This window comes from Scyliorhinus torazame, chromosome 12, assembly GCF_047496885.1.
Source record: "Scyliorhinus torazame isolate Kashiwa2021f chromosome 12, sScyTor2.1, whole genome shotgun sequence".
Taxonomy (NCBI): domain Eukaryota; kingdom Metazoa; phylum Chordata; class Chondrichthyes; order Carcharhiniformes; family Scyliorhinidae; genus Scyliorhinus; species Scyliorhinus torazame.
The window spans coordinates 100,258,701-100,276,962 of NC_092718.1; the positions used below are offsets into that span (position 1 = coordinate 100,258,701).

Here is an 18,262-nt window from a genome sequence, read left to right on the forward strand (position 1 = left end):
GACAATACTCACAAAGACAACAAAACCCAAAATGGCGGGAGAAACTTTTCAGTTATACACTTTCATATCTGTCTTAAGTCATCTAATTACACCCCAATATAATCCTAATTGGTTTGGGTTAGACTCAAACACATTTGATTTGATGGCAAGCCGTCCATCTTCAATGTGCAACATCAGCTTTTCTGACCCAGCTGTTATCTGCATTGTGAACAATGTTGCTGTGTATTCAGTCCCTGTCCTTGACAATTAGCACAAGCAGTGACAAATTATCTTGCTGTTTTAATGTCATACTGTCTTTGAAAATATGCATTTGCCAGAACAACGGACTTCAGTAAAAGTGAATTATGCTGTATAAATGGGTATTAAAAACTGGGGCTCAACATTTATGCTTAAACAGCTATCTTTTACCTATACGAGTTGTATTTGAAATACTTGGCTTCTACACCTCCCACCCACTCACTAACTCCCCCAGTGCCCCTCCCACACACACTCACTAACTCCCCCAGTCCCCCTCCCACACACACTCACTAACTCCCCCAGTCCCCCTCCCACACACACTCACTAACTCCCCAGTCCCCCTCCCACACACACTCACGAACTCCCCCAGTCCCCCTCCCACACACACTCACTAACTCCCCCAGTCCCTCTCCCACACACTCACTAACTCCCCCAGTCCCCCTCCCACACACACTCACTAACTCCCACAGTCCCTCTCCCACACACACTCACTAACTCCCCCAGTCCCCCTCCCACACACACTCACTAACTCCTCCAGTCCCCCTCCCACACACACTCACTAACTCCCCCAATCCCCCGCCCACACACACTCACTAACTCCCCCAGTACCCCTCCCCACACACTCACTAACTCCCCCTGTCCCCCTCCCATACACACACTCACTAACTCCCCCAGTCGCCCTTCCCCACACACTCACTAACTCCCCCAGTCCCCCTCCCACACACACTCACTAACTCCCCCTCCCACACACACTCACTAACTCCCCCAGTCCCTCTCCCACACACACTCACTAACTCCCCCAGTCCCTCTCCCACACACACTCACTAACTCCCCCAGTCCCTCTCCCACACACACTCACTATCTCCCCCAGTCCCTCTCCCACACACACTCACTAACTCCCCCAGTCCCCCTCCCACACACACTCACTAACTCCCCCAGTCCCTCTCCCACACACACTCACTAACTCCCCCAGTCCCTCTCCCACACACACTCACTAACTCCCCCAGTCCCCCTCCCACACACACTCACTAACTCCCCCAATCCCCCGCCCACACACACTCACTAACTCCCCCAGTCCCTCTCCCACACACACTCACTAACTCCCCCAGTCCCTCTCCCACACACACTCACTAACTCCCCCAGTCCCTCTCCCACACACACTCACTAACTCCCCCAGTCCCCCTCCCACACACACTCACTAACTCCCCCAATCCCCCTCCCACACACACTCACTAACTCCCCCAGTCCCTCTCCCACACACACTCACTAACTCCCCCAGTCCCTCTCCCACACACACTCACTAACTCCCCCAGTCCCTCTCCCACACACACTCACTAACTCCCCCAGTCCCTCTCCCACACACACTCACTATCTCCCCCAGTCCCTCTCCCACACACACTCACTAACTCCCCCAGTCCCCCTCCCACACACACTCACTAACTCCCCCAGTCCCCCTCCCACACACACTCACTAACTCCCCCAGTCCCTCTCCCACACACACTCACTAACTCCCCCAGTCCCTCTCCCACACACACTCACTAACTCCCCCAGTCCCCCTCCCACACACACTCACTAACTCCCCCAATCCCCCGCCCACACACACTCACTAACTCCCCCAGTACCCCTCCCCACACACTCACTAACTCCCCCTGTCCCCCTCCCATACACACACTCACTAACTCCCCCAGTCGCCCTTCCCCACACACTCACTAACTCCCCTAGTCCCCCTCCCACACACACTCACTAACTCCCCCTCCCACACACACTCACTAACTCCCCCAGTCCCTCTCCCACACAGACTCACTAACTCCCCCAGTCCCTCTCCGACACACACTCACTAACTCCCCCAGTCCCTCTCCCACACACACTCACTAACTCCCCCAGTCCCTCTCCCACACACACTCACTATCTCCCCCAGTCCCTCTCCCACACACACTCACTAACTCCCCCAGTCCCCCTCCCACACACACTCACTAACTCCCCCAGTCCCTCTCCCACACACACTCACTAACTCCCCCAGTCCCTCTCCCACACACACTCACTAACTCACACAGTCCCTCTCCCACACACACTCACTAACTCCCCCAGTCCCTCTCCCACACACACTCACTAACTCCCCCAGTCCCCCTCCCACACACACTCACTAACTCCCCCAGTACCTCTCCCACACACACTCACTAACTCCCCCAGTCCCCCTCCCACACACACTCACTAACTCCCCCAGTCCCTCTCCCACACACACTCACTAACTCCCCCAGTCCCCCTCCCACACACTCACTAACTCCCCCAGTCCCCCTCCCACACACTCACTAACTCCCCCAGTCCCCCTCCCACACACTCACTAACTCCCCCAGTCCCCCTCCCACACACTCACTAACTCCCCCAGTCCCCCTCTCACACACACTCACTAACTCCCCCAGTCCCCCTCCCACACACACTCACTAACTCCACCAGTCCCCCTCCCACACACACTCACTAACTACCCCAGTCCCCCTCCCACACACACTCACTAACTCCCCCAGTCCCCCTCCCACACACACTCACTAACTCCCCCAGTCCCCCTCCCACACACACACACTAACTCCCCCAGTCCCTCTCCCACACACACTCACTAACTCCCCCAGTCCCCCTCCCACACACTCACTAACTCCCCCAGTCCCCCTCCCACACACTCACTAACTCCCCCAGTCCCCCTCCCACACACACTCACTAACTCCCCCAATCCCCCGCCCACACACACTCACTAACTCCCCCAGTCCCTCTCCCACACACACTCACTAACTCCCCCAGTCCCTCTCCCACACACACTCACTAACTCCCCCAGTCCCTCTCCCACACACACTCACTAACTCCCCCAGTCCCCCTCCCACACACACTCACTAACTCCCCCAATCCCCCTCCCACACACACTCACTAACTCCCCCAGTCCCTCTCCCACACACACTCACTAACTCCCCCAGTCCCTCTCCCACACACACTCACTAACTCCCCCAGTCCCTCTCCCACACACACTCACTAACTCCCCCAGTCCCCCTCCCACACACACTCACTAACTCCCCCAGTCCCTCTCCCACACACACTCACTAACTCCCCCAGTCCCTCTCCCACACACACTCACTAACTCCCCCAGTCCCCCTCCCACACACACTCACTAACTCCCCCAATCCCCCGCCCACACACACTCACTAACTCCCCCAGTACCCCTCCCCACACACTCACTAACTCCCCCTGTCCCCCTCCCATACACACACTCACTAACTCCCCCAGTCGCCCTTCCCCACACACTCACTAACTCCCCTAGTCCCCCTCCCACACACACTCACTAACTCCCCCTCCCACACACACTCACTAACTCCCCCAGTCCCTCTCCCACACAGACTCACTAACTCCCCCAGTCCCTCTCCGACACACACTCACTAACTCCCCCAGTCCCTCTCCCACACACACTCACTAACTCCCCCAGTCCCTCTCCCACACACACTCACTATCTCCCCCAGTCCCTCTCCCACACACACTCACTAACTCCCCCAGTCCCCCTCCCACACACACTCACTAACTCCCCCAGTCCCTCTCCCACACACACTCACTAACTCCCCCAGTCCCTCTCCCACACACACTCACTAACTCCCACAGTCCCTCTCCCACACACACTCACTAACTCCCCCAGTCCCTCTCCCACACACACTCACTAACTCCCCCAGTCCCCCTCCCACACACACTCACTAACTCCCCCAGTACCTCTCCCACACACACTCACTAACTCCCCCAGTCCCCCTCCCACACACACTCACTAACTCCCCCAGTCCCTCTCCCACACACACTCACTAACTCCCCCAGTCCCCCTCCCACACACTCACTAACTCCCCCAGTCCCCCCTCCCACACACTCACTAACTCCCCCAGTCCCCCTCCCACACACTCACTAACTCCCCCAGTCCCCCTCCCACACACTCACTAACTCCCCCAGTCCCCCTCTCACACACACTCACTAACTCCCCCAGTCCCCCTCCCACACACACTCACTAACTCCACCAGTCCCCCTCCCACACACACTCACTAACTACCCCAGTCCCCCTCCCACACACACTCACTAACTCCCCCAGTCCCCCTCCCACACACACTCACTAACTCCCCCAGTCCCCCTCCCACACACACACACTAACTCCCCCAGTCCCTCTCCCACACACACTCACTAACTCCCCCAGTCCCCCTCCCACACACTCACTAACTCCCCCAGTCCCCCTCCCACACACTCACTAACTCCCCTAGTCCCCCTCCCACACACACTCACTAACTCCCCCAGTCCCCCTCCCGCACACACTCACTAACTCCCCCAGTCCCCCTCCCACACACACTCACTAACTCCACCAGTCCCCCTCCCCCACACACTCACTAACTCCCACAGTCCCTCTCCCACACACACTCACTAACTCCCCCAGTCCCCCTCCCACACACACTCACTAACTCCTCCAGTCCCCCTCCCACACACACTCACTAACTCCCCCAGTCCCCCTCCCACACACACTCACTAACTCCCCCAGTCCCCCTCCCACACACACTCACAAACTCCCCCAGTCCCCCTCCCACACAAACTCACTAACTCCCCCAGTCTCCCTCCCACACACACTCACTAACTCCCCAGTCCCTCTCCCACACACACTCACTAACTCCCCCAGTCCCCCTCCCACACACACTCACTAACTCCACCAGTCCCTCTCCCACACACACTCACTAACTCCCCCAGTCCCCCTCCCACACACACTCACTAACTCCCCCAGTCCCCCTCCCACACACACTCACTAACTCCCTCAGTCCCCCTCCCACACACACTCACTAACTCCCCCAGTCTCCCTCCCACACACACTCACTAACTCCCCCAGTCCCTCTCCCACACACTCACTAACTCCCCCAGTCCCCCTCCCACACACACGCACTAACTCCCTCAGTCCCCCTCCCACACACACTCACTAACTCCCCCAGTCCCCCTCCCAGACACACTCACTAACTCCCCCAGTCCCCCTCCCACACACACTCACTAACTCCCCCAGTCTCCCTCCCACACACACTCACTAACTCCCCCTACCACACACACTCACTAACTCCCCCAGTCCCTCTCCCACACACACTCACTAACTCCCCCAGTCCCTCTCCCACACACACTCACTAACTCCCCCAGTCCCTCTCCCACACACACTCACTAACTCCCCCAGTCCCTCTCCCACACATACTCACTAACTCCCCCAGTCCCTCTCCCACACACACTCACTAACTCCCCCAGTCCCTCTCCCACACACACTCACTAACTCCACCAGTCCCTCTCCCACACACACTCACTAACTCCCCCAGTCCCTCTCCCACACACAGTCACTAACTCCCCCAGTCCCCCTCCCACACACACTCACTAACTCCCCCAGTCCCTCTCCCACACACACTCACAAACTCCCCCAGTCCCCCTCCCACACACTCACTAACTCCCCGAGTCCCCCTCCCACATACTCACTAACTCCCCCAGTCCCTCTCCCACACACATTCACTAACCCCCCCAGTCCCCCTCCCACACACACTCACTAACCCCCCCAGTCCCCCTCCCACACACACTCACTAACTCCCCCAGTCCCTCTCCCACACACACTCACTAACTCCCCAAGTCCCCCTCCCACACACACTCACTAACTCCCCCAGTCCCTCTCCCACACACACTCACTAACTCCCCCAGTCCCCCTCCCACACACACTCACTAACTCCCCCAGTCCCTCTCCCACACACACTCACTAACTCCCCCAGTCCCCCTCCCACACACACTCACTAACTCCCCCAGTCCCCCTCCCACACACGCTCACTAGCTCCCCCAGTCCCCCTCCCACACACGCTCACTAGCTCCCCCAGTCCCCCTCCAACACACACTCACTAACTCCCCCAGTCCCTCTCCCACACACTCACTAACTCCCCCAGTCCCCCTCCCACACACACTCACTAACTCCCCCAGTCCCCCTCCCACACACACTCACTAACTCCCCCAGTCCCCCTCCCACACACACTCACTAACTCCCCTAGTCCCTCTCCCACACACACTCACTAACTCCCCCAGTCCCCCTCCCACACACACTCACTAACTCCCCCAGTCCCTCTCCCACACACACTCACTAACTCCCCCAGTCCCCCTCCCACACACACACACTAACTCCCCCTGTCCCCCTCCCACACACACTCACTAACTCCCCCAGTCCCTCTCCCACACACACTCACTAACTCCCCGAGTCCCCCGCCCGCACACGCTCACAAACTCCCCCAGTCCCCCTCCCACACACACTCACTAACTCCCCCAGTCCCCCTCCCACACACACTCACTAACTCCCCCAGTCCCCCTCCCACACACACTCACTAACTCCCCCCCCACACACTCACTAACTCCCCCCAGTCCCTCTCCCACACACACTCACTAACTCCCCCAGTCCCCCTCCCACACACACTCACTAACTCCCCCAGTCCCCCTCCCACACACACTCACTAACTCCCCCAGTCCCCCTCCCACACACACTCACTAACTCCCCCAGTCCCCCTCCCACACACTCACTAACTCCCCCAGTCACCCACCCCACACACTCACTAACTCCCCCAGTCCCTCTCCCACACACTCACTAACTCCCCCAATCCCCCCCTCCCCCACACACTCACTAACTCCCCGAGTCCCCCGCCCACACACACTCACTAACTCCCCCAGTCCCCCACACACACTCACTAACTCCCCCAGTCCCCCACACACACTCATTAACTACCCCAGTCCCCCTCCCACACACACTCACTAACTCCCCCAGTCCCCCTCCCCCACACACTCACTAACTCCCCCAGTCCCCCTCCCACACACACTCAATAACTCCCCCAGTCCCCCTCCCCCACACACTCACTAACTACCCCAGTCCCCCTCCCACACACACTCAGTAACTCCCCCAGTCCCCCTCCCCCGCACACTCACTAACCCCCCCAGTCCTCCTCTCACACACTCACTAACTCCCCCAGTCCCTCCCCCACACACACTCAGTAACTCCCCCAGCCCCCCTCCCACACACACTCACTAACTCCCCCAGTCCCCCTCCCACACACACTCACTAACTCCCCCAGTCCCTCTCCCACACACACTCACTAACTCCCCCAGCCCCCCTCCCCCACACACTCACTAACTCCCCTAGTCCCCCTCCCCCACACACTCACTAACTCCCCCAGTCCCCCTCCCACACACACTCACTAACTCTCCCAGTCCCCCCTCCCACACACACTCACTAACTCCCCAGACCCCCTCCCCCACACACTCACTAACTCCCCCAGTCCCCCACACACACTCACTAACTACCCCAGTCCCCCACACACACTCACTAACTCCCCCAGTCCCCCTCCCACACACACTCACTAACTCCCCCAGTCCCCCTCCCCCACACACTCACTAACTCCCCCAGTCCCCCTCCCCCACACACTCACTAACTCCCCCAGTCCCCCTCCCCCACACACTCACTAACTCCCCCAGTCCCCCTCCCACACACACTCAGTATCTCCCCCAGTCCCCCTCCCACACACACTCACTAACACCCCCAGTCCCCCTCTCACACACTCACTAACTCCCCCAGTCCCTCCCCCACACACACTCAGTAACTCCCCCAGTCCCCCTCCCACACACACTCACTAACTCCCCCAGTCCCCCTCCCACACACACTCACTAACTCCCCCAGTCCCTCTCCCACACACACTCACTAACTCCCCCAGTCCCCCTCCCCCACACACTCACTAACTCCCCTAGTCCCCCTCCCACACACACTCACTAACTCTCACAGTCCCCCCTCCCACACACACTCACTAACACCCCCAGTCCCCCTCCCCCACACACTCACTAACTCCCCCTCCCACACACACTCACTAACTCCCCCAGTCCCCCTCCCACACACACTCACTAACTCCCCCAGTCCCCCCCCACACACACTCACTAACTCCCCCAGTCCCCCTCCCACACACACTCACTAACTCCCCCAGTCCCCCTCCAACACACTCACTAACTCCCCCAGTCCCCCTCCCACACACACTCACTAACTCCCCCAGTCCCCCTCCCACACACACTCACTAACTCCCCCAGTCCCCCTCCACCACACTCACTAACTCCCCCAGTCCCCCTCCAACACACTCACTAACTCCCCCAGTCCCCCTCCCACACACACTCACTAACTCCCCCAGTCCCCCTCCCACACACACTCACTAACTCCGCCAGTCCCCCTCCCACACACACTCACTAACTCCCCCAGTCCCCCTCTCACACACACTCACTAACTCCCTCAGTCCCCCTCCCACACACACTCACTAACTCCCCCAGTCCCCCTCCCACACACACTCACTAACTCCCCCAGTCCCCCTCCAACACACTCACTAACTCCCCCAGTCCCCCTCCCACACACCCTCACTAACTCCCCCAGTCCCCCTCTCACACACACTCACTAACTCCCCCAGTCCCCCTCCCACACACACTCACTAACTCCCCCAGTCCCTCTCCCACACACTCTCACTAATTCCCCCAGTCCCCCTCCCCCACACACTCACTAACTCCCCCAGTTCCTCTCCCACACACACTCACTACCTCCCCCAGTCCCCCTCCCACACACACTCACTAACTCCCCCAGTCCCCCTCCAACACACACACTAACTCCCCCAGTCCCCCTCCCACACACCCTCACTAACTCCCCCAGTCCCCCTCCCACACACACTCACTAACTCCCCCAGTCCCCCTCCCACACACACTCACTAACTCCCCCAGTCCCCCTCCCACACACACTCACTAACTCCCCCAGTCCCCCTCCCACACACACTCACTAACTCCCCCAGTCCCCCTCCCACACACACTCACTAACTCCCCCAGTCCCCCTCCCACACAGACTCACTAACTCTCCCAGTCCCCCTCCCACACACACTCACTAACTCCCCCAGTCCCCCTCCCACACACACTCACTAACTCCCCCAGTCCCCCTCCCACACACACTCACTAACTCCCCCAGTCCCCCTCCCACACACACTCACTAACTCCCCCAGTCCCCCTCCCACACACTCACTAACTCCCCCTGTCCCCCTCCCACACACACTCACTAACTCCCCGAATCCCCCTCCCACACACACTCACTAACTCCCCCAGGCCCCCTCCCACACACACTCACTAACTCCCCCAGGCCCCCTCCCACACACACTCACTAACTCCCCCAGTCCCCCTCCCACACACACTCACTAACTCCCCCAGTCCCCCTCCCACACACACTCACTAACTCCCCCAGTCCCCCTCCCACACACACTCTCTAACTCCCCCAGTCCCCCTCCCACACACACTCACTAACTCCCCCAGTCCCCCTCCCACACACTCACTAACTCCCCCTGTCCCCCTCCCACACACACTCACTAACTCCCCGAATCCCACTCCCACACACACTCACTAACTCCCCCAGTCCCCCTCTCACACACACTCACTAACTCCCCCAGTCCCCCTCCCACACACACTCACTAACTCACACAGTCCCCCTCCCACACACTCACTAACTCCCCCAGTCCCCCTCCCACACACACTCACTAACTCCCCCTCCCACACACACTCACTAACTCCCTCAGTCCCTCTCCCACACACACTCACTAACTCCCCCAGTCCCTCTCCCACACACACTCACTAACACCCCCAGTCCCTCTCCCACACACACTCACTAACTCCCCCTCCCACACACACTCACTAACTCCCCCAGTCCCCCTCCCACACACACTCACTAACTCCCCGAGTCACCCTCCCACACACACTCACTAACTCCCCCTCCCCCACACACTCACTAACTCCCCCAGTCCCCCTCCCACACACACTCACTAACTCCCCGAGTCTCCCTCCCACACACACTCACTAACTCCCCCAGTCCCCCTCTCACACACACTCACTAACTCCCCCAGTCCCCCTCCCACACACACTCACTAACTCCCCGAGTCCCCCTCCCACACACACACTCACTAACTCCCCCAGTCCCCCTCCCACACACACTCACTATCTCCCCCAGTCCCCCTCCCACACACACTCACTAACTTCCCCCAGTCCCCCTCCCACACACACTCACTAACTCCCCCAGTCCCTCTCTCACACACACTCACTAACTCCCCCAGTCCCTCTCCCCCACACACTCACTAACTCCCCCAGTCCCTCTCTCACACACACTCACTAACTCCCCCAGTCCCCCTCCCACACACACTCACTAACTCCCCCAGTCCCCCTCCCACACAGACTCACTAACTCCCCCAGTCCCCCTCCCACACACACTCACTAACTCCCCCAGTCCCCCTCCCACACACACTCACTAACTCCCCCAGTCCCCCTCCCACACACACTCACTAACTCCCCCAGTCCCCCTCCCACACACTCACTAACTCCCCCTGTCCCCCTCCCACACACACTCACTAACTCCCCGAATCCCCCTCCCACACACACTCACTAACTCCCCCAGTCCCCCTCCCACACACACTCACTAACTCCCCCAGGCCCCCTCCCACACACACTCACTAACTCCCCCAGTCCCCCTCCCACACACACTCACTAACTCCCCCAGTCCCCCTCCCACACACACTCACTAACTCCCCAGTCCCCCTCCCACACACACTCTCTAACTCCCCCAGTCCCCCTCCCACACACACTCACTAACTCCCCCAGTCCCCCTCCCACACACTCACTAACTCCCCCTGTCCCCCTCCCACACACACTCACTAACTCCCCGAATCCAACTCCCACACACACTCACTAACTCCCCCAGTCCCCCTCTCACACACACTCACTAACTCCCCCAGTCCCCCTCCCACACACACTCACTAACTCACACAGTCCCCCTCCCACACACTCACTAACTCCCCCAGTCCCCCTCCCACACACACTCACTAACTCCCCCTCCCACACACACTCACTAACTCCCTCAGTCCCTCTCCCACACACACTCACTAACTCCCCCAGCCCCTCTCCCACACACACTCACTAACTCCCCCAGTCCCTCTCCCACACACACTCACTAACTCCCCCTCCCACACACACTCACTAACTCCCCCAGTCCTTCTCCCACACACACTCACTAACTCCCCGAGTCCCCCTCCCACACACACTCACTAACTCCCCCTCCCCCACACACTCACTAACTCCCCCAGTCCCCCTCCCACACACACTCACTAACTCCCCGAGTCTCCCTCCCACACACACTCACTAACTCCCCCAGTCCCCCTCTCACACACACTCACTAACTCCCCTAGTCCCCCTCCCACACACACTCACTAACTCCCCCAGTCCCCCTCCCACACACTCACTAACTCCCCCAGTCCTTCTCCCACACACACTCACTAACTCACACAGTCCCCCTCCCACAAACTCACTAACTCCCCCAGTCCCCCTCCCACACACTCACTAACTCCCCCAGTCCCCCTCCCACACACTCACTATCTCCCCCAGTCCTTCTCCCCCACACACTCACTAACTCCCCCAGTCCCCCTCCCACAAACTCACTAACTCCCCCAGTCCCCCTCCCACACACTCACTAACTCCCCTAGTCCCCCTCCCACACACACTCACTAACTCCCCCAGTCCTTCTCCCACACACACTCACTAACTCCCCCTCCCACACACACACTAACTCCCCCAGTCCCCCTCCCACACACACTCACTAACTCCCCCAGTCCCCCTCCTACACACACTCACTAACTCCCCCAGTCCCCCTCCCACACACACTCACTAACTCCCCCAGTCCCTCTCCCACACACACTCACTAACTCCCCCTCCCACACACACTCACTAACTCCCCCTCCCACACACACACTAACTCCCCCAGTCCCCCTCCCACACACACTCACTAACTCCCCCAGTCCCCCTCCCACACACACTCACTAACTCCCCCAGTCCCCCTCCCCCACACACTCACTAACTCCCCCAGTCCCCCTCCCACACACACTCACTAACTCCCCCAGTCCCCCTCCCCCACACACTCACTAACTCCCCCAGTCCCCCTCCCACACACACTCAGTATCTCCCCCAGTCCCCCTCCCACACACACTCACTAACTCCCCCAGTCCCCCTCTCACACACTCACTAACTCCCCCAGTCCCCCTCTCACACACTCACTAACTCCCCCAGTCCCTCCCCCACACACACTCAGTAACTCCCCCAGTCCCCCTCCCACACACACTCACTAACTCCCCCAGTCCCCCTCCCACACACACTCACTAACTCCCCCAGTCCCTCTCCCACACACACTCACTAACTCCCCCAGTCCCCCTCCCCCACACACTCACTAACTCCCCTAGTCCCCCTCCCACACACACTCACTAACTCACACAGTCCCCCCTCCCACACACACTCACTAACTCCCCCAGTCCCCCTCCCACTCACACTCACTAACTCCCCCAGTCACCCTCCAACACACTCACTAACTCCCCCAGTCCCTCTCCCACACACACTCACTAACTCCCCCAGTCCCCCTCCTACACACACTCACTAACTCCCCCAGTCCCCCTCCCACACACACTCACTAACTCCCCCAGTCCCCCTCCCACACACCCTCACTAACTCCCCCAGTCCCCCTCTCACACACACTCACTAACTCCCTCAGTCCCCCTCCCACACACACTCACTAACTCCCCCAGTCCCCCTCCCACATACACTCACTAATTCCCCCAGTCCCCCTCCAACACACTCACTAACTCCCCCAGTCCCCCTCCCACACACCCTCACTAACTCCCCCAGTCCCCCTCTCACACACACTCACTAACTCCCCCAGTCCCCCTCCCACACACACTCACTAACTCCCCCAGTCCCTCTCCCACACACTCTCACTAACTCCCCCAGTCCCCCTCCCCCACACACTCACTAACTCCCCCAGTCCCTCTCCCCCACACACTCATTACCTCCCCCAGTCCCCCTCCCACACACACTCACTAACTCCCCCAGTCCCCCTCCAACACACACACTAACTCCCCCAGTCCCCCTCCCACACACCCTCACTAACTCCCCCAGTCCCCCTCCCACACACACTCACGAACTCCCCCAGTCCCCCTCCCACACACACTCACTAACTCCCCCAGTCCTCCTCCCACACACACTCACTAACTCCCCCAGTCCCCCTCCCACACACACTCACTAACTCCCCCAGTCCCCCTCCCACACACACTCACTAACTCCCCCAGTCCCCCTCCCACACACACTCACTAACTCCCCCAGTCCCCCTCCCACACACACTCACTAACTCCCCCAGTCCCCCTCCCACACACACTCACTAACTCCCCCAGTCCCCCTCCCACACACACTCACTAACCTCCCCAGTCACCCTCCCACACACTCACTAACTCCCCCAGTCCCCCTCCCACACACACTCACTAACTCCCCGAATCCCCCTCCCACACACACTCACTAACTCCCCCAGTCCCCCTCCCACACACACTCACTAACTCCCCCAGTCCCCCTCCCACACACACTCACTAACTCCCCCAGTCCCCCTCCCACACACACTCACTAACTCCCCCAGTCCCCCTCCCACACACACTCACTAACTCCCCCAGTCCCCCTCCCACACACACTCACTAACTCCCCCAGTCCCCCTCCCAAACACACACTCACTAACTCCCCCAGTCCCCCTCCCACACACTCACTAACTCCCCCTGTCCCCCTCCCACACACACTCACTAACTCCCCGAATCCCCCTCCCACACACACTCACTAACTCCCCCAGTCCCCCTCTCACACACACTCACTAATTCCCCCAGTCCCCCTCCCACACACACTCACTAACTCACACAGTCCCCCTCCCACACACTCACTAACTCCCCCAGTCCCCCTCCCACACACACTCACTAACTCCCCCTCCCACACACACTCACTAACTCCCTCAGTCCCTCTCCCACACACACTCACTAACTCCCCCAGCCCCTCTCCCACACACACTCACTAACTCCCCCAGTCCCTCTCCCACACACACTCACTAACTCCCCCTCCCACACACACTCACTAACTCCCCCAGTCCCCCTCCCACACACACTCACTAACTCCCCGAGTCCCCCTCCCACACACACTCACTAACTCCCCCTCCCCCACACACTCACTAACTCCCCCAGTCACCCACCAACACACTCACTAACTCCCCCAGTCCCTCTCCCACACACACTCACTAACTCCCCCAGTCCCCCTCCCACACACACTCACTAACTCCCCCAGTCCCCCTCCCACACACACTCACTAACTCCCCCAGTCCCCCTCCCACACACCCTCACTAACTCCCCCAGTCCCCCTCTCACACACACTCACTAACTCCCTCAGTCCCCCTCCCACACACACTCACTAACTCCCCCAGTCCCCCTCCCACATACACTCACTAACTCCCCCAGTCCCCCTCCAACACACTCACTAACTCCCCCAGTCCCCCTCCCACACACCCTCACTAACTCCCCCAGTCCCCCTCTCACACACACTCACTAACTCCCCCAGTCCCCCTCCCACACACACTCACTAACTCCCCCAGTCCCTCTCCCACACACTCTCACTAACTCCCCCAGTCCCCCTCCCCCACACACTCACTAACTCCCCCAGTCCCTCTCCCCCACACACTCACTACCTCCCCCAGTCCCCCTCCCACACACACTCACTAACTCCCCCAGTCCCCCTCCAACACACACACTAACTCCCCCAGTCCCCCTCCCACACACCCTCACTAACTCCCCCAGTCCCCCTCCCACACACACTCACGAACTCCCCCAGTCCCCCTCCCACACACACTCACTAACTCCCCCAGTCCCCCTCCCACACACACTCACTAACTCCCCCAGTCCCCCTCCCACACACACTCACTAACTCCCCCAGTTCCCCCTCCCACACACACTCACTAACTCCCCCAGTCCCCCTCCCACACACACTCACTAACTCCCCCAGTCCCCCTCCCACACACACTCACTAACTCCCCCAGTCCCCCTCCCACACACACTCACTAACCTCCCCAGTCCCCCTCCCACACACTCACTAACTCCCCCAGTCCCCCTCCCACACACACTCACTAACTCCCCGAATCCCCCTCCCACACACACTCACTAACTCCCCCAGTCCCCCTCCCACACACACTCACTAACTCACTCAGTCCCCCTCCCACACACACTCACTAACTCCCCCAGTCCCCCTCCCACACACACTCACTAACTCCCCCAGTCCCCCTCCCACACACACTCACTAACTCCCCCAGTCCCCCTCCCACACACACTCACTAACTCCCCCAGTCCCCCTCCCACACACACTCACTAACTCCCCCAGTCCCCCTCCCACACACTCACTAACTCCCCCTCCCACACACACTCACTAACTCCCCGAATCCCCCTCCCACACACACTCACTAACTCCCCCAGTCCCCCTCTCACACACACTCACTAATTCCCCCAGTCCCCCTCCCACACACACTCACTAACTCACACAGTCCCACTCCCACACACTCACTAACTCCCCCAGTCCCCCTCCCACACACACTCACTAACTCCCCCTCCCACACACACTCACTAACTCCCTCAGTCCCTCTCCCACACACACTCACTAACTCCCCCAGTCCCTCTCCCACACACACTCACTAACTCCCCCTCCCACACACACTCACTAACTCCCCCAGTCCCCCTCCCACACACACTCACTAACTCCCCGAGTCCCCCTCCCACACACACTCACTAACTCCCCCTCCCCCACACACTCACTAACTCCCCCAGTCCCCCTCCCACACACACTCACTAACTCCCCGAGTCTCCCTCCCACACACACTCACTAACTCACCCAGTCCCCCTCTCACACACACTCACTAACTCCCCCAGTCCCCCTCCCACACACACTCACTAACTCCCCGAGTCTCCCTCCCACACACACTCACTAACTCCCCCAGTCCCCCTCTCACACACACTCACTAACTCCCCTAGTCCCCCTCCCACACACACACTCACTAACTCCCCCAGTCCCCCTCCCACACACACTCACTATCTCCCCCAGTCCCCCTCCCACACACACTCACTAACTCCCCCAGTCCCCCTCTCACACATACTCACTAACTCCCCCAGTCCCCCTCCCACACACACTCACTAACCCCCCAGTCCCCCTCCCACACACACTCACTAACTCCCCCAGTCCCCCTCCCACACACACTCACTAACTCCCCCAGTCCCCCTCCCACACACACTCACTAACTCCCCCAGTCCCTCTCTCACACACACTCACTAACTCCCCCAGTCCCCCTCCCACACACACACTCACTAACTCCCCCAGTCCCCCTCCCACACACACTCACTAACTCCCCCAGTCCTTCTCCCACACACACTCACTAACTCCCCCAGTCCCCCTCCCACACACACTCACTAACTCCCCCAGTCCTTCTCCCCCACACACTCACTAACTCCCCCAGTCCCCCTCCCACAAACTCACTAACTCCCCCAGTCCCCCTCTCACACACTCACTAACTCCCCCAGTCCTTCTCCCACACACACTCACTAACTCACACAGTCCCCCTCCCACCAACTCACTAACTCCCCCAGTCCCCCTCCCACACACTCACTAACTCCCCCAGTCCCCCTCCCACACACTCACTATCTCCCCCAGTCCTTCTCCCCCACACACTCACTAACTCCCCCAGTCCCCCTCCCACAAACTCACTAACTCCCCCAGTCCCCCTCCCACAAACTCACTAACCCCCCAGTCCCCCTCCCACACACTCACTAACTCCCCCAGTCCTTCTCCCACACACACTCACTAACTCCCCCAGTCCCTCTCCCACATACACTCACTAACTCCCCCAGTCCCCCTCCCACACACACACTTACTCCCCCAGTCCCCCTCCCACACACACTCACTAACCCCCCAGTCCCCCTCCCACACACACACTTACTCCCCCAGTCCCCCTCCCACACACACTCACTAACTCCCCCAGTCCCCCTCCTACACACACTCACTAACTCCCCCAGTCCCCCTCCCACACACACTCACTAACTCCCCCAGTCCCTCTCCCACACACACTCACTAACTCCCCCAGTCCCCCTCTCACACACACTCACTAACTCCCTCAGTCCCCCTCCCACACACACTCACTAACTCCCCCAGTCCCCCTCCCACACACACTCACTAACTCCCCCAGTCCCCCTCCAACACACTCACTAACTCCCCCAGTCCCCCTCCCACACACCCTCACTAACTCCCCCAGTCCCCCTCTCACACACACTCACTAACTCCCCCAGTCCCCCTCCCACACACACTCACTAACTCCCCCAGTCCCTCTCCCACACACTCTCACTAACTCCCCCAGTCCCCCTCCCCCACACACTCACTAACTCCCCCAGTTCCTCTCCCACACACACTCACTACCTCCCCCAGTCCCCCTCCCACACACACTCACTAACTCCCCCAGTCCCCCTCCAACACACACACTAACTCCCCCAGTCCCCCTCCCACACACCCTCACTAACTCCCCCAGTCCCCCTCCCACACACACTCACTAACTCCCCCAGTCCCCCTCCCACACACACTCACTAACTCCCCCAGTCCCCCTCCCACACACACTCACTAACTCCCCCAGTCCCCCTCCCACACACACTCACTAACTCCCCCAGTCCCCCTCCCACACACACTCACTAACTCCCCCAGTCCCCCTCCCACACAGACTCACTAACTCTCCCAGTCCCCCTCCCACACACACTCACTAACTCCCCCAGTCCCCCTCCCACACACACTCACTAACTCCCCCAGTCCCCCTCCCACACACACTCACTAACTCCCCCAGTCCCCCTCCCACACACACTCACTAACTCCCCCAGTCCCCCTCCCACACACTCACTAACTCCCCCTGTCCCCCTCCCACACACACTCACTAACTCCCCGAATCCCCCTCCCACACACACTCACTAACTCCCCCAGGCCCCCTCCCACACACACTCACTAACTCCCCCAGGCCCCCTCCCACACACACTCACTAACTCCCCCAGTCCCCCTCCCACACACACTC

The 18,262-nt window shown here is 59.9% G+C and overlaps 1 protein-coding gene across 1 annotated transcript in view; it reads right to left on the reverse strand.

Annotated features, from left to right (window-relative positions):
• The window catches only part of LOC140386594 (guanylate-binding protein 1-like), a 164,370-nt gene that overhangs the window by 119,835 nt on the left and 26,273 nt on the right, over positions 1 to 18,262 (reverse strand). The window lies entirely within an intron of this gene.